We start from the raw sequence: 23,605 nt of genomic DNA, 5'->3' as shown, positions 1-23,605 counted from the left end.
ATTTTGCCTAAAGTTTTGTCTGATGTCTCAGACTCTGAAAGGACATGGGAGATTTGATAATTTAAAATTATTAGAAGAATTTTCCAGCAAGAACCACTTGGCAGATATAACACTCTAATTGCAAAGTAACAGATTTTTGGTGTTTCTTTTTGTTAAAATTTTATTCATTTGTATAAAACTGTAGTTAAATTTCTTCTTCAGATGCCTAGGTTCTACCAGCTTTTACCCTAAGACATTATATATCACTTTTCTCTATTACCTTCTTCACCCTTTTCTGAAGCATCCCACAGTCTTTACCTACTGTTGCCTCTAGTTTTCTTCTCATGGTCAAACTCATAAAGAATGTTGTAGATATCATATATCATTATTTAGTGTCAATTATTTCTCAGACTTCCTCTGTTTTGGTCTCTGTCTCTTTCAGTACCCAAATTGTTCATTTTCTGGGGTTTTTAATATATTTCTAACTGCAAAAATTGTAAAAAAAAAAAAAACACCAAATCTCCAGCCTCAAGTTTTGAAGGTTAAAAATTTATACAGTCTCCAGTAGAGGAGCTGAGTAGATAGATGATGTCTGTGGAAGATTCCAGCTTTTTGATTTTATGGTTTCAGATAATAAGTTCCTTGAAGTTTCTTGAAGTATGTACCCATTTGACTCTAGTGATTAAAATCCGTTTACATTCATCACTTGGGAATTGATGTGATGTTGGGAAGGAGGCAAAGGTGAGCAAAAATACCCCACTGCCCCATCAATTTCATTTTGAAACATTGTGACAGCTACTTTCCCAGGGACTTTTAGGTACTTTTGGTGTAGCGTATACCTTAAGTCTGTGATAGATTGATATTGGAAAGGACTTTGTAAATTTAGAGGTAAAAATTATAGCCAAATTAATTTGTAAATGTAATTTTGTGTAAGTAGGGAGTTTTGTGAAAGTTACACATATATCTGCTCTAGAGGTTAATGTTACAATGTTATAAGGCTGTGCTATAGTATTTTTCTGCTTACCAACATCCTTGGGGCAGATATTCTCCCTTTTAGCACAATGAAAAGTAGTCCTTGAAGTTTTTGTTAAAGTTAAAACAGATATATTTATAAATATAATATCATGTGATATCAAGAATTCAGAATTCTAAACAACTGATTTTATTCTGTGACTGTCAATCATCAGGTTCATGATTCTTGATGGACAAAAATAGGCTAAATCACACACTTTATTACTGTTAAACTTCAGACTCAATCTTAGGGAAGACCGTTGGGAGGGCTCAATTTAACCAACACAGGAAAGATTTACTCTATCTTTCCCCCCAGTATAATACCTAGGCCTATGATTTAACATTCTAATGGTGATGAAAAATTAAGTTTGGATGTTACAGCCAGCAAACAGAGGAGTTCAAGAATGTTAATAATAGATGAAGATGGACACGGTGAACACTCTTCACTGAAGACCAGACCCTAAACTCAGTCTCCTTTCTGTCGCCCTGTGGAAGGAAGAACATCCAAAGAGCATGCCTGTCACACAGGATCTTTCACTTGGAGCCATCCAAATCCCCCTACCGTGCCCCTTGCAGTTGTGATCTAATAAAATATCAGCAGATATGACACAGCCCTCAAATCTCCCCCTTCTGTGTGAGCACGTTTGAGGTGGGACTCAGCAAAGATAACTGGAAGCATTGCTTATCTCATCGCCTCTGCTCTGCAATCAGAACGCGCAGATTTAACAGACAGAAGAGATGAATTGGAGAACAAAGTGCTTAGCTTCTGTTAAAAATCTCTTTTTGATTGTCTTTCTAGAAATGGTTACTGCCTTTTTTCTTTTCTTTTTCAACACATAAAGGGTAGATGAAATCTGTGTCCTGCCAGTCTCATTGAATAACAGAGACTCTAGGAATAACAAAAAAGAATTGATACAAATACAGTTAATCAAACAAACAGAAAAATGAAAAGTGAATTTAAAAAATCTTGTTTAAATTTTGAGTTATATTGAATAAGGAAGCATAAAATTTGTTTTATTTTTATCTTGGGTAAAATTATTGAATTTAACTCTTAAAACAAATTTCTCAGAATTGAAGCATCTTGTAGGAACCTCAAGATTTGACTTTTAGGACTAGTCTGTCCTTTAGGACAGATTTTAGGAGATAATTACCAATGGCATGATTTCATTAAGAGAATAGGGAAAAGCTTGGTTTCCTACTAACATTGGAAAGACTTCTTCTTCAGTTAATAACCCTAAGAAATTTCTTGTGACTTTATTGACGCCATGTTCATTTTAGGCTAAAATCAGTTACTCTTCTTTTTCTAACTTATCAGAAAAAATGAAGCTAAATTTATTCATAATGAATTAGCTTCAGACCAGTATTCACTGTCCCATTGTTCTCACTGGTGGTCTCTTATCAGAGCTTACAGCTTTACTTAATATTTTAGGTATGTTCTTTTTTTGGAATGTACTGAAATTCCAAAATGCTCTATTTTTATAAAGGCCAATTCTCTATTGCATCAAAATGGCAGTCCTATTCATTTTGTGCTTATTCTTCAACTATAATGCCTGTTTTCTCCTGGAAATTTCAAATCTGGATTCTGTTGGTGGAAAATCCAGTGAAGGACATGCAATTCACCTATTCATCTTGAGATTCTAAATATTCTTGTCAAGCTGGCAGATAAGGAGATGTATCCATGTACTTTGTAATCTTAGCCCATCATAGTGTGGTATTTACCAAGTTGTATTTTATCATTGCACAACTGGCCTTTAGGGAAGCACTGGAGGCAAGCTATGGCCCAGTGTGTGTATGTTTATCAGCTTCTACTTCCCTTTCTTCCTGGAACACAGCAGGATTATTTTTCCCAGGCTTCCTTTCAGTTAGGTGGGTCATCTGGGTTCTGGCCAATAGAATCCAGGTAGAAGTGATCATGCTTAGTCCAGATTTCAGGCCCTTCCTCTCCCCTTATCTGCCAGCCAGATGTAGAGAGGATTCCATGGAAACCCTGTGGAATAGGTAGATAGAAGTAGTTGAGTCCTTGAATGATTATGTGGAACAAAGTTCCCATCACTCCCATAAATCTTTTTAGACAGTGATTTAAATGAGAAGTGAAGTAAAGAGAGAGAGAGAAGAGAAAGTCACGAGTAAGAGCAGTTTATAAAGTAAGAGCCGAGGGTCCTGTAAGGTGAGATCGAGAGCTGGATAAAAGAAGCATGATTTGAAGTAGCTTGCACTTAGACACACATATAAATCATGCAGTATAAAATTCTCTAGGTCCATCCACATTGTCTCAAATGGCAAGAGTATTAAGGGCTATAAACTAGTAGGTGCAAAATAAGTAAGATACAAGGATATAATATATAGCAGAGGGAAGTAGCAAATCATAGTTTTTAATAACTTTTATGGAGTATAATCTATGAAAAATATTGAATCACTGCGTTATACACCTGAAACTAATATATTTTATGTCAACTACACTTCAACTTAAAAAAAAAGCATGAATAAATTAGGAGTGAAAAAGAAAGGAAATAATTCAAATAAGATATATTTTGAATGCTTAGTTTTGAAGGAAGAGACAGAGGATGAGAGAGATGATGGAATAAGGGTGCTATTACTAAAGTTTCAGTGGCTCAGATGGTAAAGAATCTGCCTCCCATGCAGGAGACCCAGGCTTGATCTCTGGGTCAGGAAGATCTCCTGGAGACAGGAATGACAACCCACTCCAGTATTCTTGCCTGGAGAATTCCATGGACAGAGGAGCTTGGTGGGCTACAGTCCATGGAGTCTCAAAGAGTTGGGCACAACTGAGTGACTAACACTTTCACTTTCATAATCTGTTAGGAGGGAAGGTGCCAGGGGTCAAATGGGCTAGATCAGAGTGACTTGTCAGGTTTTATGCTGTGTAGAATTCAGCATGTGGTCATTTAACTTATACAGTTAAAGCTGTATAAATAGGGTGGCCAAATAACTTATCATCCAAACTGATAACTTTTGAGAGAAAAAAATCTTACTACTTAATTATCCTGGGAAAATAGGCATTAAACTATCCCAAGCAAGCAAACAAAGCTGGTGAATTAGGATTCTCCAGAGAAACAAAAACAACTATATGCATATATATTTATATACTATATATATATATAAACAAATATATACATACACACACACACATACATACTGGAGTGGGTCGCCATTCCCTTCTCCAGATCTTCCTGACCCAGGGATCAAACCTGTGTCTCCTGCATTGCAGGCAGATTCTTTACCAACCAAACCACTGAAACTTCAGAAATAGCACACTTATTCCATCATCTCTCTCATCCTCTGTCTCTTCCCTCAAAACTAGCCATTCAAAATATGTCTTACTTGAATATACACATATATATGTATATTTTAAAAAATCTATAAATAGTGAAATTAAGCCAACAAATCACTGAATAGTGTTTAGTAAGAGTTTATTGTGCATTTCAGAGCAGTTTGAGAACTGAGAACTTTCAAATTGAAAGCTGATATGCAGCTAAGGGGCATGGTGTTACAGGATGGCTTGTAAAGTGAAAATAAGGGATTTGTTTATAGTAATTAGTTATTATAATAGGGCTTTGCAGATGGTAGAGTATTGGTTAAAAGTATTGGTTAAAATCTTATACCATCTTTTAAGGAAGATGGCTTAAGTTTCTTTTATTATTATCAGAGGCATTTACAACAAATAACTACAATTTAACTTGTTTTGCAGAATAAGCTAATTTAAGTATTGCTTATATGGCTTAATGGTTTTGTCTGCTCAGGAAATGTTCAAGTTCAGTCTCTGTTTTGTATTCCACTTTAACAGTATATATTTGTATGTGTCCATATACATATAGAGAGATAGAGATGATTTTAAGGAATTGGCTCACGTGATTGTGGATGCTGGCAAATCTAAAATCTGCGGGGCAGCCACAAAGACTGGAGACTCAATGCAGAATCAGAATTCAAGGTCAAAGGCAGTCTGCAGGCAGAGTTTTGTCTTTTGAGGAGAGCAGTCTTTCTCTATCAACTGATTGAATAAGGCCTACCAACATTATTGAGAGTAAAGTCATTTACTCAAAATCTGCAAATTCAAATGTTGGTTTCATCTAAAAAAAATACCTTCTAAGCAACATCCAGATATGTTTCACCAAATCTGGGTACTGTGACCTACCGAAGTGGACACATAGGGTTAACATTGCTCTTCGTTATATGGCCAGTCAATATGGAAAAGCGTACCTCACTGGCAGCTCTCTGATTGAATTTGTCCTGAAAGTGTGATTGTGTTCAGTTCAGGGTTTCAAAAGTGCTTTGGTCAACATTTTAAGCTGGGAAATTCCACAGACAGACAAAACATGTCCACATTTCCAGCTTCTTTTTAACATCGTTACACCTCCGTTCACTAGGTCCTCATTGCCTCACAGTGACAAATGTCCTGAACTCAGGAGAATCTGCCTCCTTATGATGGGATATGTCCTTCCTCCCACACCGTCGCCACACTGCTTTGTTCCTTACACCCCACCATCTCCATCCTCCTATATGTGCTGCCAAGATCCTTGATCCTGTAGGCATTTACATTTTGAATCTTAGCCATATATCTTGTGTGTAGTGAACATGGATTGAAAATCCCTTTAAAGCTTTGCCCTATGGTTAAACAGTGATAATAATATTAATATAATCAGCTCAAATAACTTCAGCTGCTTCAGAGAGTGCACGCCTACAAGGTGGGACTCAACTTCCTAACACAGTTGCTTAGAATGAGCAACCTACTACGATAAATACAATTTACCTGGGAGACTTTGACAATAAAAGCAGTAAAAGGGAAGTTTTTTTCTCTTTGAAGTGTTCATTTTCCAAAGAAAGCTAGCTTACATGTTTATCTGGCCTGTAGCTATAACTTACATAGTAGTTTTAATGGAATGTATAATAGAAGCTTTAAGATAACTCATATGGAAAAAGAGAAGTGTTGACTAGTTCTCTTTAGGATAGCCATTCAATATATTTTTATTCTAATGGAGACCTTTAAAGGAAAGGTGAATGGAAATGCATCTGTGTGTTATAGGGAAAATATAGCTTTTAAGGTTTTGACAGCCTCAAATTTCTTAATAATGAGATTCACAATTGATCTGTGATGCATTTCCTTAGCCATATATGTGAGCAAATATGAACTTCTTTCTATGGGCCACTGCTTTCTGTGACCCTGTTCTAAAACCCTTTTAAGAACATTCTTTTGGATTGGCAGAAAATATATAGTACTTTAGAAATGCATACAAGAGAATCTGTTCAAATATCAGCCATTCAGTTGAGCTAAATGTACTTTTTATCTGTCAAAAGCTTTCAGGGGAGAATGCCTTATATGGGATGTGTTCCTAAGGTCTAGAGCAATTGGATTCCTCCCTTTCCCTATTCATTATTTTCTGATCTGTTGGGATTTAGCACAAAATCCATTTATTCTCAAAAGCTTTGGTTGATTAACTCCCAACCATGTAGGAATGCAATAGGAGTCAGGTAGGGTAGTGGAGTCAACAGGAAACTCCAGGACTCTTGGCTATCAGTGGAAGACCCACAAGCATTGAGTTGTGTGAATATCTGTCTTGGCTTTTGTGTGCTTAACTTAAGGATGAAAGGAGAGAGAGGAGGTGTGTGTAGCATCTGGTGAGAGAGTCCAATGGTTCAATATCTGATTCTCAGTTTGTCCTCGGGCTAGGTCTGATTGCTACCAAAAAAGGAGACATTATTCTCAATTTTATGCAGGTAACACAGTCTGAGTTCAGCGCAGTGATTACTAAAAGCGGTGTAGAATGTTTGGTGTTGAGAGCCATCTGGCATTGTGTTGGCGTATACCAGAGGAAATACCTGGTCAAGGAGAAAGAGTGGGGTTGAGGCCTTATAGCCAGTGATCATGCAAGTCAGTTTGCCACAGCAGATGCCAAAGAGAGGCTTGTTTTAAGAAGTCCTCTTGAGATGTGGGGGGTATGTGTGTGTGTGTGTGTGTATGTCTTAGTGAGGCGAGTGGCGAACAATTTGTAAGGAACCAAATTTCTGAAATTAAGAAGATGCAAGGCAGGATAAGAATAATTTGGGTTCTGTAAGACTCCTCTTATATTGGCAAGACTAATCTGGCCAGTTAAAGAATATAATTTGCCAATAGTATGCCCCATCACTGCACTAACTCTACATCTAGCTACATCTAACTACTAACTCTACTAACTTTACATCTGACTCCAACCACTGATGAATCAGGGAAGTCCTCAGTGCATAGCTGGAACTTGGTCCCCAGACAAAAATTTCTTTAGGCATTCCATTTCCCCTTTATACATTTTAGTTTATGTACACTAAATTTTCTCATTTTCAGGACTTTCATTAGCATTAACAAACGTATATAGAGTAGTGGGATAATCTACAATCAGAACAGTCCAGGATTCTGGAATATCACTCCAGGATATTAATCCTGGATATCACTCCAGGATTCCGGTGTTTCCTCTTTGTAGCCAGCCCATCCCCCTTTCCTTTTGAATTGCAAACAAGACAGTTCTTCAGATGATCTGAAATCTTAACAACTTCTTAGTTGAGAGAAACAATAAAATAATATAGGCCTCTGGTGGATCACCTATAATTCCTTCACTCTGACTCTTTTTCCATTAACAAGCAAGTCCTTTGCATTTTAACCCAAGCTGGCTAGGGTTATATGAGTAATTTCACCTTTAACAAGCTCAATCACTGGTCTTCAGGGAAGTGGGTAACACCTGAAAGTTTAACTAGAGTATAAATGAAGGTTTATTAAGCATTGTGAGTCTCTGATCAAATAACCATTAATATCTCTCATTAAATTAATAAGACCTCCCAGGGATAGGTGTCTAGATGCTCTGCTCTGGGTCTGTAAGCCATTTAGGGGTTGTCAGAATAGGCATAAGGGATAATCTGGCTCAGAAGGTAAAGAATCCACCTGCAATGTGGGAGACCCAGGTTTGATCCCTGGGTCGGGAAGATCCCCTGGAGAAGGGAATGGCTACCCACTTTAGTACTCTGGCCTGGAGAATCCCATGGACAGAGGAGCCTGGCGGGCTGCGGTCCATGGGCTCACACAGAGTTGAACATCACTGAAACTACTTAGCACGCAGAACTGGTCTGCTTCTGTCTCTGAGCCCCAGGCTACTCTTTTGTGAAAGCCTTCCAGAGCTGTCCAGGAAAAGACTGGACTACTCTGAACAGGGAGTCCTTGGCCTTTTTCTTACTGGTTTAACTGGAATGAAAGCGTCCTTCTTTTTGAATTATGAAGAGTTAACATTTAGTCATTTATAAGACTGTTTTTTTCTGTCTTTTCAGACAACTTCCCTATTGTCAGTGAAGTGATGTCATGCTCTTCGGATATAATGACCAAAACACAAAATACAAAGGAAAATGAAAGGAAATGCAATAAAGAAAAAAAAAAAAATACAGAAGACAAACTGTATTAAGGTGCAGTTTAGGGTTATCAAATAAAATGCAAAAATCAGATGAGACCAGATGCGTTCAGGTATATGGCCTTAAACAGATTGCAAGAATTAGGCAGATTATTCATCCTTTCTTCTTTCGGTACTCGAATCTTAAAAGCTCATTATAGAACTTACTCTTAAGGGCTGTGTTACTTATATTGAAGTAACAGATTAACAGGTAGTCAATTTTTACTTTTCCTGGAAATTGTTTAGATATGTAGTGAATAATATGTGTTCATTAGCAACTTTATAGTCATAGCTTAAGGCAAGAAATGATAGAAATTCACCTTATTTTTCTAACTATTTAAAAAAGTTCTTGTCTATGTCTTGTTTTGTTTTAAGATTAACATATCTTCAAAGAGAAGAAAAAAAATTTTTTAATAAGTATTTCTTTACCCTTGGAAATGTTCCCTAACTATACTATGCTTTTACAGTTTTAGAGGTGGCATAGTTATGTCAGAATTATAGATAATAGCATTTTACATGTTGTCAAAGCACTTTGATATATATTAAATCCCTTGAACATCAAAATTTAAATTAAGGCCTTAAACAGAAGCACAAACTTTTCAAGAGCTTCTAATTTATAAATTCTGATCTATTGACTATTAATTGCTGTAGACCCTGCTTATCTGTTTGCACTTGCACACAAATAAAATAATTCCACTGACAATAATAGTTACAAATGCATATTTTGTTGTTCATGGAGACAATTCTCTGTGTAGGAAAGATGAGCTGAAGTAGCAGAAATGAGTACCAGTAGGGATATTTTGCCAAGAGATTAAATAAGAAACTTGATTATGGTTTGAAAATGTTGAATTCATCTCCATAATATTTATATTTTGGACACCTATTTGGGAAAGGGCAAATAGAGAGAACTCTGCATCATGCTGCATTTTTGTGAATTATATCTATTCTAAAAAGGACTTGTACTAGCTACAGGTAGTAATAATAAAACTATAATAATAACGACTTCAATTTTCTGAAGTAGAGATTGAGTTCAAATAACCCCATAAAGAAAAGTCCTCCACAGGTAGAAGTAGAGACTGTATAGAAGTAGAGATTAATAAACACATTTTACGGGTGTAAGCAGCATTTAATGCAGTTGGTATATTCTCAACGGGACTAGTCACAAGATGGAGTCCAAGGAAGTTTCCTTTATAGCTATCTAAATCCTCACTTCATATTTCTGTACTTGGTCCAAACCTGGACCCATCTTTTCAACTTTCTCTTTGGACCTATGTCTCAGCATCTAAACACTCTTGTCTGTTTACTTGTCTCTCTTTCTTCTTTCATATCTAACCTCTCCTTTGCCTTTCTATCAACAGTATCTTAATTCAGAACCTTATCATTTCTTTCCCAAATTGTTTTCCTCTATTATTGATTTTCTTAAAATAGTCCTCCATCATTACAACTTGGGTACCTTTCCAAACTATAAATATGTTTATGACATACCTTTCATTCACTTTCTGGTTCACTCATTCATAAATTTATTAGGTACTATTCTGTGTGCTGGAAACAGAATTGTGAACAAAATTTGAGTTGTTTCATATTCTCAGAATCTTTCTGTGAGTGATTATAAGCAATAAATACACAGTAAATAGAAGTAATTTATTTTACTTTTATCAAAGTAAAAAAATCAAAGTAAATCAAAGTAAATAAATATGCTTTATCAGATACTGATCAATGCTATACAAAGAAACTAGTATGAGGTAATAGGACAGAGAGAATTGCCATGGTAAAATAGCCTTTATTAGATAAACTGGACAGGAGACGCCTCTCTGATGAGACAGCATTGCCATCCACAGGAACAAGCCCTGCTTATAAAGATCAGGGAGAGAACATTTAAATATAAGAAACCATAAGTGCAAAGTTAGCTTACTAAGGCAGCTAAGGCAGGAATGAGAAATGTGTCTAATAATAGAATAAAGTTGGTCTGGATGGAGCATAGTGAGTAAGGGAGACAGCAGAAGGCAGTGAGTTCAAGCAAAAGGCATGGGCCAGGAATTTGACCAAGGCAGTTTCAGTTTAACTTTTTGTCATTATTGCCCTCTTGATCTCATTATTGCTCCTCCACCAGGGAGATCCCATTGCATTGCTTGGAACATGCTTTTGTCCTCTCTACATGGCATTCACTTGTCAGTCTCTGATGTTCGGTTATTTCCCCTAGAAATCTGTTGCTAATTCCTGAAGGCCCCCAATTATACAATTTTATGATACCTTGTACATACAATCTCATTGCATCATAATGCTGAATTGCTGTGTTATTCATTTATGCCTTCCTTTATTTTCTTTTTAATGTATTTTTGATTTATTATAGAAATTTAGTTGTTAACTCATATTGAAGTACATTTGATTTATAATATTATATAAGTCTCAGGTATGTAGCACAGTGATTCACAATTTTTAAAGGTTATACTCCACTTATAAAATATTGGCTATATTCCTTGTATTGTACAATATATTCTTATAGTTTATTTTATACATAATAGTTTGTAAATTTGTGCCTCTTAATTCCCTACTCCCAAATGTCCCCTCCCTTTTTCCCTCTCTCCACTGGTCAAGACTAGTTTCTTTATATGTGTGAGTCTGTATCTTTATTGTAATATTCACTAGTTTTGGTTTTAAGATTTTGCAAGTAAGTTCAGTTCAGTTCAGTTGCTCAGTCGTGTCCGACTCTTTGCAACCCCATGGACTGCAGCACTCCAGGCCTCCCTGTCCATCACCAACTCCTGGAATCCACCCAAAGTCATGTCCATTGAGTCAGTGGTGCCATCCAACCATTGCATCCTCTGTCGTCCCCTTCTCCTCCTGCCCTCAATCTTTCCCAGCATCAGGGTCTTTTCAAATGAGTCAACTCTTCGTATCAGGTGGCCAAAGTATTGGAGTTTCAGCTTCAACATCAGTCCCTTCAATGAACAACCCAGGACTGATCTCCTTTAGGATGGACTGGTTGGATTTCCTTGCAGTCCAAGGGACTCTCAAGTGTCTTCTCCAACACCACAGTTCAAAAGCATCAATTCTTCAGTGCTCAGCTTTCTTTATAGTACAACTCTCACATCCATACATGACCACTGGAAAAACCATAGCCTTGACTAGACAAACCTTTATTGACAAAGTAATGTCTCTGCTTTTTAATATGCTGTCTAGGTTAGTCATAACTATGAGTGATATTATACAATATTTGTCTTTTTCTGTCTTATTTTGCTTAGCATAGTACCCTTCAATTCCATCCATATTGCTGTAAATGGCAAAATTTTATTCTTTTTTATGCTGAGTAGTATTCCATTGTATGTGTGTTATTCCACTGTATGTGTGTGTGTAAGTGTGTGTGTGTGTGTGTGTATATATATATATGTATATATATGCATGTATATATGGACCTCCCTGGTGGCTCAGATGCTAAAGAATCCACCTATGATGCAGGAGACCTGGGTTCAATCCCTGGGTTGGGAAGATCCCAGTATTCTTGCCTGGAGAATTCCATGGACAGAGCCTGGCAACTACAGTCCAGTCCATGAGGTTACAAAGAGTTGGACATGACTGAGCAGCTAACACACACATGAGTATGCATGTATGTATGTATGTGTGTGTGTATATGTGTATATATGCTGCGCTCTGCGTAGCTGCTCAGTCGTGTCTAACTCTTTGTGATCTCATAGACTGTAGCCACAAGGCTCTGTCCAAGGAATTCTGCAGGCAAGAATACTGGGGTGAGTTGCCATGCCCTTTTCCAGGGGATCTTCCCAACTCAGGGATTCAACACAGGTCTCCTGCATTGAAGGTGGATTATTTACCATCTGAGCCACCAGGGAAGCCCAAGAATACTGGAGTGGGTAGCCGATCCCTTCTCCGGGGGATCTTCCTGACCAGGGAATTGAACTGGTGTCTCCTGCCTTGCAGGTGGATTCTTTACCAGCTGAGCTACCAGGGAAGGCATGTATATATATATATGTGTGTGTGTGTGTGTGTATGTGTGTGTGTGTGTGTGTGTATAAAATCTTTTTTATTGATTTAGCACTTTAAGTTACTTCCATATTTTGGCATTTATAAATAAAGCTTTTATGAACATTGGGGTGCATATATCTTTTCAAATTAATTTTTTGTTTTTTTTGGATATATACTTAGGAGTGGAACTGGTGGGTTATATGGTAGTTATAATTTTACCTTTTTGAAGAACCTCCACATTACTTTCCACAGTGGTTGTACGAGTTTACATCCCCACTATGTGAGAGGATTCCCTTTTCTCATACTCTCCAATATTTGTTTTCTTTCTGATGAAAACATTCTAGTGGGTTTTCCTACTAGAAAACCATTCTAGTAGGAGGTGATATATCCCTGCGGTTTTGATTTGTGTTTCCCTGATTATTAGCCATGTGGAGCATCTTTTCATGTGCCTTTTGGCCACCTGCATGTCCTCTTTGGGAAAAATGTCTATGAGGTCTTCTGCCCATATTTTAACTGGGTTGATTGTTTTTTTGACATTGAGTTGTATTAGTTGTTTGTATAGGTTAGATATTAGCCCCTTATTGCTCATATCATTTGCAAACATTTTCTCCCATTTGATGGGTTGTCTTTCATTTTGCCAGTGCTTTCCTTTGGTATGCAAAAACTTTTAAGGGTAATTAGGTTCTGTTTGTTAATTTTTCCTTTGATTTCCACTGTCTTAGAAGACAGGTCCAGAAAGAAGTTTGTACAGTTTATGTCAGAATGTTCCACCTAAGTTTTCTTCCAGGAGTCATATGATTTCAGGCTTTTTATTTAGACTTTTAATCCATTTTGAGTTTATGTTTGTATTTGGTGAGAGGAAACCTTATTACCTCATTCTTTTACATGCAGTTGTTCAATTTTCCCAGCATAGCTTATTGAAGAAACAGACTTTTTCCTCCATTGTGTATTCTTGCATCCTTTGTTATAGATTAATTGACCATAAGCTCATGGATTTATTTCTGGGCTCTCTATTGTGTTCCATTGATCTATGTGTTTGTTTTGGTACCAATACAGCACTTTTTGATTACTGTAGCCTTGCAGTATAGTCCAAAGTCAGAGACTGTGAGTCTTCCAGCTCTGCTCTTCCTTCTCAAGACATTTTTGGTTATTTGGGATCCTTTGTGTTTCCATACAAAATTTAAAATTGTTTTAGTTTAGAAAAAAAAGAATTGATATTCGGATGGGAATTGCATTGAATCTGTAGATTGCTTTGGATAGTATGATAATCTTAACAATATTGATTCTTTTAATCCATGGGCATGACTTATCTTTCCAGCTATTTGTGTTGTCATTAATTTCTTTCATAAGTGTCTTTCAGTTTTCTGAGTGCAGGTCTTTTGCCTCCTTAGCTAGGTTTGTTCCTAGGTATTTTATTCTTTTTGATATAGTCATAAATGAGATTTAAAAAAAATATTTTCTGATAGGTCATTGTTAGTGTATAGAAATGCAATGGGGTTCTGTAATTAATTTTGTATCTTGCAACTTCACTGAATTTATTGATGAACTCTAAAAGTTTTCTGGTAATGCCTTTAGTGTTTTCTATTTATAGTATCATGTCATCTGCAAACAGATGACAGGTTTACTTCTTCCTTTGCAATTTGGATTCCCTTTACTCCTTTTTCTCATCTGATTGCTGTGGCTAGGACTTCCAATGTTATGTTGAATAAGTGTCCTTTTCTTGTTCCTGATCTTAGAGAAAATGCTTTCACCTTTTTACCACTGAGCATCATGTTAGCTGTGCGTTTGTCATACACAGTCTTCATTATGTTGAACTATGTTCCCTCTACTAGGTTGTGAACTTCTTAAAGGCAGAAATCATATCTTAGTCACTGTGGATTCCTTAGCACCTGGCGCAGCATTTGGCATGTAGTAGGTTTCAACAAATGAAATATAAATAAACAAAAGATTGAAAATTGTGCAAATGGCAATGGTGAATTGATCTTCAAACTGATGAATGTACTTGGTGTGAACCTGTACTTGCATTCTGTGGGACCAGGCACAAAATATGTCCAGCTTCTTATTGCTATCAGTATAAATCCAGACCCTTTTCTTTTGTAGTCAAAGCTCCTCAAAATCTGCTTCCAATCATAGTTCCATCTCATAAGATGGTTTCCCTAACCCTCAGAAGCTTCCATCACCAGGAACTGATTTCTGTCCTTTCACAGCATGTCCTCTCATGTTTTCTTGTCTTCATTGTTACAGTTCAGTCTCTTTGTAATTTATTTCCCACACTGTCCTTTGGGACATATCCAATTTATCTTTAATGACTTAAATCCAGTGTTACTTCTGTGAAGACTCCCATGAGCTAGGGAAGAGATTCACATATAAAGAGTTAGTTTTTCTTTCCACTATGTTTAACACTTCTCTGTCTATATGTCTATTATAGCATCCACTATATCACTGTGCCCATGTCACTCTTATAGTACATTGTAATAACTTATGTCTTTCTAACTGGGATCTCTGAAGCCTGTAATGGTGGACTGCTGTTTTAGCTTCAGTGCTTAGCTTAACAGCTGTGTAAATTTTATGCTCTATAAATGATTGAATAGAGCAAATTTGAAAAAACAAGAAAAACAACAGGTAGCTCTGGAATAAGCTTAATTTTTTTTTCTTCTAAACTCAGCACTTTTCCTGGTAGACTAAGGTACCTAAGAGATTTCATTAAAAAAAAAAAATTAGCATGTGTCTTTAAGTATATCCAGATATCCTTTAGTCACTTTAGCATGTCATCGCAGAACAATTTGTTTTTCCTAGCTGCTACATTTTATGCCTAAGCTTGCTTCACGGATTTGTTTGCTTTATCATTTTAAGGCAGTAATATGAAATTTTCAGCGCAAAGCTAATTTATGAATAATTATGTTCAGCCATACAACACAGAATAATAATATAAAAAGCAAAAAAATCAGATTTTTCTCCTTTGAAAATCTGTTTCCCACTAAGTAAATACTTCTGAATACCTCAGTTTTGCAACTACTTCTACTTTTCTTCACGTTCATGGAGACAGGTGGGACATAGTTCCCTTGTAAGTGAATTAATCTGGGTAACAATATACTATTAAGAGTTTTACGACACAGTTCTAGATATTTCAAGATGTTAATAACTTATTAGAAACGGCTTGCTCTATTTTCCTAAGTAATTGAGAACTATTTATTTACATGTGGCTGTTTGGGGACAAAATTCTTCATAATTCCCCTTGCTTCTGTGTACCTTGCATGTGATACATTAACTACTATTTGTTCTGAACCATCTTTTCAAAGATATTTGTATAGCATTCAGCAATGGAAGACAGGGATAGCATGTCTCCCTAAAGTGAAGATTAGACATGATTCCTACCCACCCTAAAAAAATTAATGCTCTTTAAGCTTATGCTTCCTCTCCTGTAACACAACCTATTGCAGGCATCTTCTGAACCTTTTCCCATTACTTTGTGGGATTGAACTCTGGGGTGTGGCAAAAACAAAACAAAGAAACCAATACTCTGGCTACTGCTATTGCTGTGCATAATGCATTATTCATCTCTGAACCAGGAATCTTATGTCCTTTACCAGCATACTTGAAACTGTATTGGACTAGCTCATTCGTCTGAAAAATGATTTAAAATTTCAGTCTGACACTTCACTGTTTTGACAGGTTGTTTGCTGGACCTCTCTGGGCATTTAGTTATACTGTATTTCACAGCCTGTTTTTTTTAGTTTTGTGAGGCCATGTGATGGTGTTGTGGCCAATGAATTGTTGGCATATGTACCTTCCTCTAACTGGCCCATACACTACTCCATATATTCTGTTTTCTTTGTCTGCTGGCTAGATATAAATGATCTAGTGGGGACCTCCAAGAACCTAGCAGATTACAGATCTCTTGATGGAGGATCCTGGATCCCTAAATGACTGTATGAATAAGCGCCCCCTAGCGACTTTCACTGGACTATGATGAACGTAATATATGGAAAAAAAAATCTTCATTAGACATTTTCAATTTGGGGTTATAGTGAAGCTTTTTTAATTAACGTGCACACTATGGTCAACTTCATAGTTAAAGTCTTTTAAAACTGCTAAATGTAACAGGTATTTAAAAGCATTTCACTAGTGTGCTTTTAATTTTGACCTATCTTTCACAGGGAGTTGGTAATATTTCCACTTAATTAATTGCAAATATTTCCAATTAAATATTTCTTAATTACCCAATTAAGACTAACTAGTTCCATGTCTTAGCCATGCTGTTCTAATCACTTGCTCTCATAGTTTTTCCTCTTCTTTGTCTTCATGTCCTCTTTCATCACTTTGCATGTTAATTCAGGGGATTATGCATCCCTCTAAATCACTCTGCCTCCAATTATTACGTAACTAAGGCTTTCCCATCCAGCCTGCTGAGCACTGACAGTGTATGCTCCACTCCATCCCACACTTTGTTTTTCAGTTTCTCCCATACGTGCTCAGTCGTTCAGTTGTGTCCTACTATTTATGACCCCCATGGACTATATCTTGCCAGGTTCCTCTGCCCATGGACTTTTCCAGGCAAGAATACTGGAGCAGGTTGCCGTTTCCTACCCCATTTTCCCATACAACCTCCACTTTACTAGGTTATACACTGTGTTTACAGAAAATCAGTGATTTATTATTGTTTTTTGATACAATTTTTGTGTCATATGAAATCATTCCTTGCATCTAGGAGAAGTGTGTTGTGTGCACAAAGAAGAACAAATGCAAAAGGCACTGATTATCTTGACTTGTTCATGGAGCAAGAGAGGCTAATGTGACTGAAAGAGGAGACGGTGATGAGACAAGATCCAAGAGGTAAGGGGGAGGGCAGAATGGTTTTTAGGCCTTTTTAGGCTTTACTGTGACTTTGCCTTTTAATCTGAGAGGGTTGGGAAGCCATTGAAAGTAGCACTGTCATATTCTGGCTTATGTTTGAGTAGTACCAGTTTGGCTATTTTGATACTAAACCATAGAAGTAGGGTGAAAAACTGGAAGGTTTTTGCAGTAAATCCTATGTATCTTGGAGGGGGCATCAGGGAGTGGCCAAGTTTGAAGTATATCTTGAAGGTATAACTTGTAGGGTTTGAAAAGTTGACAATAGTATATGAGAAAAAGGGAAGAGGCAAGGCTGGCTTTAAATATTGAACAATAGGATGGATAGTGTTAACATCAACTGAGACTTGGAACTTGGCAAGATGTGGATGCAAGAATTTCAGTTTTGAAAATGTAAAGTTGGAGATAATCAAGAGATAGTTCCTGGTCGATATGAGTCTAAAATCCAGGGGAGAGATTTTTGACTGAGGAAATATAAGTTTGGGAGTTTTCAGTGTAAAGATAGTACATTAAGCATGAGGTTAGATGAACTTGCCAAGGGAACAGGCATAGATAGAGAAGAGCAGGGCCCATCTCAGTCCTGGCACACTCCCACATTAAAAGATCAGGGAAGTAAGAAGAGCTAGCAAAGGTGGCTACATTAGTCAGGGTCCTCCAGAGAATAAAACCAATAAGGTGCAATGTTTATATGCTGATGTGATTTGCAGAATGAGAAACCCCACCATCTGCTGTCTGCAAGCAGGAAAGTGGGCAGTGTAATTCAAAGGTGTGAGGGCCAGACAGCTGACAGTGTCAATTTCAGTTCAGTTCTAAAGTCCTGAGAGCTCTGAGCACTGCAGGCAAAAGTGAAATACTTGTTCCCGTTGGAGGAGTCAGGAAGGGAGTGGAGTCTCTTCATTCTCTTCCTTTTCCTTCTTATTCTCTTCGGATACTGGGGAGGGCCATCAGCTTCCCTCAGTCCATGAATTCATATGCTCATTTTATCTACAAACACCTTTACAGACATGCCCAGATATAATGTTTAACCAGCTATCTGGGCATTCCTTAGTCTAGTCAAGTTGACATATAATATTAATCATCGCAGTAGCTTAGAAATAGCCAGTGTGGTAGAAGTTGCTATTTTCTCAGAAGTCAGGTGAAAAAGTGTTTGAAAAAGGAGAATGGAATTGACTGTCAAATGCTGCTGATAAAACCAATAAAATGAGGGCTGAGAATTGTCCTTTGGCTTAGTAATGTGGAGGTCACTGTGAAATTGACAAGAACAGTTTCAGTGAAGTTGGAAAAATTTTATGATGAATGAGAGGAGAAGAAATCAAGACAATGAACATGCATAATTCAAGAAGTTTGACTGCAAAGGAGGGTGGAAAAATAGGGCAGTAGCTACAGGAGTGTATGAGATTATAAGAGGCATTTATTTAAGAGGAGATTTTACAAAGTGGATGCTGAAGGGATAATTCACCAAGGAGGGAAAAACAATAGATGACAAGGAAAAGGAAGAAAATTGTTGGAGCAATGCATTTTGGAGGGTTGAAAGGGGTAGGATCAAACAATGATAAATAATGACGCAGATTGAATATGTAATAGTAGTAATCTATACCAAATATAGATTTGGTGTAATATAGATTTGGTATAATCTTTACCAAATATCACACCAAGGGGAGTGATAAACTTGCCTGAGGGTCAGGGAAGGCCTCTTAGCAGAGGGAGATAGTTAATCTGTACTTTGAATGATAAGCAAGGATTTCTCAGGGAGACAATTCTACTGTCTGCTATTATATGGGGATATGAGAGAGCATGGAATATTGAGAACTGGAAGGGGGAAAGGCTGAAGATCTGGGTAGAAGCCCAATTATGATAAATCTCATGTGCAATGTGTTTAATGAGCTTGCATTTTATTTGATTTTGCAAATAACACTCTAATCATAGTGTAGAAGATGGGTTGTAAGGAAACAAGTTCAAGGAAGAGATGATAAGTCCTGATCTAGTCATGTACCAGGGGAGATGAGAAGAAGGGCTTGATTTTATTATTGCATAAGAAATACACCTGGTTAAATAGCCAATTAAATGACTGATTAAATATAGAAAGAGATGATGAGAAGCAGAATCTAGGGTCATTCTTTAATTTCTGGTGTGTATTACAATTAGATGTAGAGAATATAGGTAGAGAGGTTTAGGAAGGGATATGTCTGGCTTAGCTTTGTATATACTGGAAGAGAAACTTTTGGTTTATCAAGGCGGAGATTGCCATCACACAAGGAAGAAGTGTGGGTCTAAAACTCAGAAGTGAGATCTGGCCAGGAAATACAGATTCGGACATCAGGGTACATTTTTGATAGTAGAATAGTTTGATAGTTTTGATAGTTTGGAAATAATCAAGATAACATAATGAGAATAGAAAGGGAATAAAAGCTCCAGATATAGCTAAGAATATGCCAGTAGAATAAAATTTGATGATCTAGAAACCAATTATTTAGCCCTGCAATTAACTAGACTCCTTTTTTATGTGTGAAGGGAAAAATAGTAGATTTTAGGAGGACTAACACAATCAATCAGCGCCTATTTGATTTAAAATGCTAACAAGTCTGTAGGCACAAATAATTTCAAACGTAGTTTGTTTTTCCATCCTTGTGACATGATAGAGAAAGAAAAAATCTTCCTCATGATGAATCTAAAACGTTTCAAGTTTTCAGTTATCAGTGTGATGAAATTCATCCAATGTATTCTACTTATAAGGGAAGGATGCTGAGTAGAAAATTTTAGAAACATAATTACTAAAGATAATAGGAATATTTTTCAGTTAATTCTGTCAATTATTCATCTTCAATCAATCACTTGCTTCTTAATCTCAAAGAATTTCATTCAGTGCAGAGTTTGGAGTATGTATTTATCCAGAGTATATATTTATCTAAATATATTATCTAGAGTATATGTTTATCTAGAGTGTATATATGTATATATCTCTACAGTATATATTTATCTAGGTACAAATAGCTTTTACGTGGCATCTGGCAGAATTATATTTTTAAAGACGATTATGTTAGTGAAGGCGCTGTGTGTTTCTTCTCCTGGGAACACAGTCATAGAACACAGCGATTTTCCACCTGTGTGACGGGCGTGCTGCGGAGGCAGCACCGCTCAGCGCTTCACTAGTATTCCAGAGGTTAAACAGACATTAAGAAATAGCATTCATTTCGCACTGTATGACTTTCTACTACACCGCCATTCTTACCAATTTAATGCCATATTCCTGAGTCTTCAAAATGAAAGAAGTGACAGATTTCACAGGCAACAATGAAGCAGAGATTCTAGGAAACCTCTCTCCTGCCTACCCTTCAGTTCCTTCCACAGGTGCTCCCCTGACTCTCTTGGCAGGCAAGATTCGGGCCACTGCCGAAATGTAAGGAGCCTCAAGATTAGTCCTGACACATGAGAACACCTTGCCAATTTCCCTTATTTCGGAAAATCCACTTTTTTTTTTAATAACCCTAGTCTTGGCTCACTCTGCACAAATAGGATTTTGCTAGACGTTCAACAACATCTTAGAAAATAATGAGTATGTATGATGCTAATACAACAGATACTTCGGGTATTTTTTCCTATAAATGACAAGGCAGCAAGTGTTGAGCTTAATCCTTCCTTGCATTTCCTGCCTTGGTTTGCTCTTCTTCCTTCTTTGCTGTCTGGCCGCAGCACTGGCAAGCTGTGAATTTCTTTAGTTGTCTCCCAGGAAACTGCAATTCTATGCACAGAGTCTTTGAGTAGGGTAGCCTCTTCACCTGAGTGTACATCAATGTCTCTCTCCTAAGTGTGAGACGGTCACCCCTTGTGCCTTCCACTTACCTTCTTTCTCTCCGTAAGTGATTTCTAACATTCTCTGAGACCATGCTTCTCTTGGACATATGTGTGATCCAGTATGTGAAATAGGACCATGGCCTTTTAGAGGTGGCAGGAAACTTTAGAGACCATGTAATGCAGGCACCTCGTTTTACAGTTGAAGGAACAAGGCTCTGAGAGCAAGGGATGTGGCTTGAGTCACATGGCCTCTTTAGTTGCAGAGTTTGGGTTGGAATCTGAGTTTTCTGTGTTGTGTTTACAATCCAAGTTTTCCAGTGTTGTGTATACAATCCTACCTAAGTAGAGCCATAATTTTACTTACTCTATGTTCTTGGATAAAAGTTTTTGGATGGCCTTTAGTGACCATTCTTCTCTTTTTTTCCTGTTCTGCCTTTGTGGCAAAGGTGATGTCCATAGCATTTTGCATCTTCTCACCCAGTCCTATTGGAAGTCCATTAGCTCTGCTCATGAGCATGTTCTCTGCAGATTGGAGATACAGTGGTGGGAGGGAAGGCAGCTGGAATAGACAGACCTCTGTAAAGCTAGATTTGGGCTTCCCAGGGGGCACTAGTGGAAAAGAGTCCCCCTGCCAATGCAGGAGACATAAGAGATACAGTTTCAATCCCTGGGCTGGGAAGATCCCCTTTCAATCCTCTAGGAGGGCAGGGCAACCTACTCCAGGATTCTTGCTTGGAGAATCTCACAGAGGAGCCTGGAGGGCTATAGCCCATGGGGTCGCAAGGCTAGATTTAGGAATCAAAGCATATCTCCCTTATCAAGAGATGCCAAATGCGATTTTTGGTAGAAGAACCAGGCAAAGCAAACTACTACCAGCAACAACAAAACCTCTTGAATATTCCTCTCAGCGTGAAAAACACAGGTCCCTGTAACCACCAGGTACAGTTAGCCTCTCTAAATTAGCAGAAGGCATGCAAAGCTGAAATGATTGCCTGAAGACTTGCTTATCACTTCATTAGTTATTTTAACATAAATTTATGCATTCAGAAATATAACCCGAGAAGCATTTCCTTTGAAATTTCTCTCCTAAGAAGCTGACATGTAGCCATCACATGGAGGACTGGATTATTAAGAGGCAAAATACTAAATTCAAATACTGATTCTGCTTCAAAATATGTGAACTTGCACAGGCCAGATAACTCTCACATTATATTCACACCTAAAAATTGGCACTAATACCTATGATGGATGACTTAAGACCTCTGGAGAGAAAATTGGATCATGTGAAAACACTGAACCTTAAGAAATAAAACAATTCATAGCCTCATGCAAAGCATTTACTATAATGAAAATATGCCAAAGTAGGGAATTCCTTTTTCTATACATCCAAGGGCACATTTCCCTGAATTTCTTCCTACAAGTTCCTAGTTTATTTTTAAAACCTAACCTAATATCCTGAGAGCAAGGGCTGATTCACATTTTGTAAGGACTGAAATGTATACAATTTGAAGGGCACTTTTTAGGAAAAGAATACAAGGTTTGATACAAAAGTAAATACTCATTTAGAATGAGAAATCACAATGAAATAAAATTTTTTCTAAAGCTAAAATATACCAGGAACATTATAAAATTCAAAAAGTATGTGTGTTCAAAAATTTATTACCTGACATAACTCTCTAGTCATATTTATTAGCTATACTTTTTGGCTGCATGCTTTTTGATCACTTTTTTAATGTAAATTATTTTATGTTATCAGTTTTTACAAAGACAACATCATCTGTATAGAGACTTTTCTGTAACATGATCGATTGCAATTTCTCTTTTATTACTGAGAGTTGGGTTGTGGAAGACATGTGACCTCATACAGAGAAATTCTTGCTATTTACAGGATTTCTATAGCTTAGTCCCCTACAACACAGGGGAGCTAATATCTTCTAGTCCTTGTAATTTTCCATTAAAAATAGTGTAGAGTGTATTTGTAGTTATATTTGTTGTATTACCATGTATATTCTTGACAGAAGAGAAAATTACATTTTGACCAGGCATCGAGGAGAATTAGTGCTTACAATTTTATTTTCAGACTAGTTTCTGGCCTTGTACATTTCAAGCCTTTTTTCCCGCTTCTTCTATCAATGTGCTTCTGATGTCAGAGGCCTCAGGAAATGGCCTTGTTGTGTTACTGTGTGGGTCCTGCATTTCGGAGTTAACTCAGGTCAGTTGGCACGGTTATCAACAGAGGGAGTTCTTGGAAACCATTCCTATAGCATGACACTTAGCAAAAACTTCAATGTGCAAATCAATAAGAACCATATAAATATAGCCCAGTAAACCCAAACAAGGTGTATTCTGGTCTATAATTCCCCGTCGTTGGATCCCTAAATCATCTTGGGAACTTCAGTCCATCAAAACAAGAGGAAATGAATGTGGAAGAGAAGTTGGGTGGAAACAGAACGCAGTCTTAAGCAATAGTGATTAAAATGTCTTACATACAGAAATTATACAAAACAATCTGATTATACTGAGACCTGACTGGTCCCCAGTTCTTGGAAAGGGCTCCTGTAAGTGAGACTCCT

General features: G+C 37.2%; 1 long non-coding RNA gene across 1 annotated transcript in view; it reads left to right on the top strand.

Annotated features, from left to right (window-relative positions):
* The window catches only part of LOC133058851 (uncharacterized), a 366,659-nt gene extending 349,436 nt beyond the window's left edge, over positions 1-17,223 (top strand). The window contains exon 5 of the long non-coding RNA XR_009693403.1: positions 17,098-17,223. This is a non-coding gene — a long non-coding RNA (uncharacterized LOC133058851). The remainder of the gene's footprint in view (positions 1-17,097) is intronic.
* The last annotated feature ends 6,382 nt before the right edge of the window (positions 17,224-23,605 follow it).

This window comes from Dama dama, chromosome 6 (genome assembly GCF_033118175.1).
Source record: "Dama dama isolate Ldn47 chromosome 6, ASM3311817v1, whole genome shotgun sequence".
Lineage (NCBI taxonomy): Eukaryota > Metazoa > Chordata > Mammalia > Artiodactyla > Cervidae > Dama > Dama dama.
Note: the sequence above shows the minus strand (reverse complement) of the source record. Positions and strands in the feature narration are given on the sequence as shown.